The sequence below is a fragment of the Lissotriton helveticus genome, chromosome 7 (genome assembly GCF_964261635.1).
Source record: "Lissotriton helveticus chromosome 7, aLisHel1.1, whole genome shotgun sequence".
NCBI lineage: Eukaryota > Metazoa > Chordata > Amphibia > Caudata > Salamandridae > Lissotriton > Lissotriton helveticus.
The window spans coordinates 1,447,269,370-1,447,271,668 of record NC_136068.1 but is presented as its reverse complement, the minus strand read 5'-3'; positions in this window follow the sequence as shown (position 1 = coordinate 1,447,271,668).

Sequence of the window (2,299 nt, the reverse complement as noted above, 5' to 3'; positions counted from 1 at the left end):
TGCCTCATTGCTCTTCCCATGAGTATTTCATGGGAACTCAAGCATGTGTTCTTATCTGGAATGCTTCTGAGTCCCATCAGAACAAGAGGTAAAGCATCCGGCAACTCCAATCGGGTAGATTCATACATCTTTCCCAATCTTGACTGGATTGTGCCATTCAATTGTTCTACCACTCCAGAAGCCTCTGGGCGGTATGCACAGTGCAGCTTTTGCTCAATTTGGAATGCTTCACAAATTAGACAAATTAATTCATTATTTAAATGAGACTCTCGGTCTGAATCAATCGTTACTGGAAAACAAAAACGAGGAATGAGTTCTCTCAACAGGAGTTTGGCTACAGTTAAGCTATAATTTCTCCGGGTAGGGTAGGCTGCCACCCATGTTGTAAATAGGCAGACAATAACAAGGACATACTTCAATCCTTGACAAGGAGGTAATTGAATTAAGTCAATTTGCAGTCTCATAAACTGGCCTTCTGCCTTTCCAATCTTCCCCGGGCAAACTACGGTTTTCCTACCAGGATTAATTAGTTGGCAAATTAAGCACCTCTGGCAAAGACTCTCTTCTATTTTCCTGAACCTTGCATTAAACCACGTTTGCCTGAACAGTCTTATCATTGTGTCTCTACCTATGTGGGTGTCCCCGTGGTACATCCTAGCCATGGGAGCAAGCATACAGTCTGGTAACACAGGTCTCCCATCCAAGTAAACAATAACACCATCCCCAGACCTTTCTTGACAGCCTATTCTCTCCCACTCTTCCTTTTCTTTTTGTTCTACTTCATTTTGTAATTCTCTCACTTTGTTCCATGTTCTCACACCTTCAAGCAACATAAGTTGGCAGCTGATTCCACATGCATCAATTTTCTTGTTCACTGATATTCCTGATATTTGGCACAATGTTGGGGTACCTGGTCAGCATAACCGTACCCTGAGGTCACTCTGTCATTTCCAGATTGGTGAGCAGTACACTTGACCACAGTCACTGCTTTTGGCAATTGAATTGCTTCAAGCAACTCTTTTACAAAATGTTCATTTTTGATAGGAGTACCTAAAGAAGTCATGAACTCCCTTTGCATCCAAAGTAGGCCAAAGTCATGCACAACCCCATAACCATACTGGCTATCAGTGTATATGGTTACTTTCCAGTTCTACCCAGTTTTGCAAGCTTTAATTAAAGCGATCAATTCAGCTACTTGTGCATACCTGACTCCTGGCCAATAGTATGCTTTGACTATGCCACCCAATGTGCACACTGGATAAGCAGCACTCAATCCTCCTTCCTCATGTCGCATGCATGAGCCATCTACAAATAGCTTGTACTCAATCTTTTAGTGGCTCTTCCTGTATGTCTGAGTGTGGTTTAGTACAGTATTCTGTGAGGTCGACACAATCATGTTCGACTTCTTCTTTTACCTCTTCAAATTGAGAATTGGGTAACAGTGTCGCAGGATTTAGGACAGTACATCGGGCAATTGTTACATTTTCTGCACCTAGAATGACTCGTTCATACTTAGTCAGCCGACTAGGAGTCAGGTACTGAGGGCGTGTTCTTGTCAATAGAATCACAACAGCATGTGGAACATAAACGGTTACAGGATGTCCCATTATGATGGACTCACTTTGTTCTAACCTCATGCAGGTTGCAGCTTCCGCTTTCAGACATTCCGGCAACGCAGATGCTACTGGATCCAGCGGAGCAGAAAAATATACCACAGGATGTCACATTAGAGCATGAGTTTGGGTCAGAACTGAAAGTGCACAATTGTCTCGTGCATCACAGAACAGTGCAAATTCTTTCGAATAGTCAGGCATCCCTAATGCTGGAGCTGAACACAAACAGTTTTGTAATTTAAGGAAAGCAGTCATGCTCTCTTCATCCCATTCTACGGGATCTCTTGCTCTTTTCCTTGTCATTTGTATCAATGGCTTAGCTAGGACTGCAAATCCCACAATCCACTGTCTGCAGTAACCTACCACTCCGAGAAACATTCTGATTTCCTTTTGTGTTTTAGTTAGATTCATGTTTCCAATTATTTTAATCCTTTCTGATGTTACTCTTCTTATACCTCTCTCTATCTGGTGCCCCAGATATTTTACTGATGTGATACAATATTGTAGCTTTTCAGGTGACATTTTATGTCCACCTGCGACCAAATGATTCAGTAAGGCAATCGTATCTACAACGCAGTCATCTCGGGTTTTAGACGCAAACAATAGGTTGTCTGTATACTGCACCAGAGCAAACTGTCCGGGCAGCACCAAAGACTCAAGACATTTTTTAAAAATCTGATTTAAAT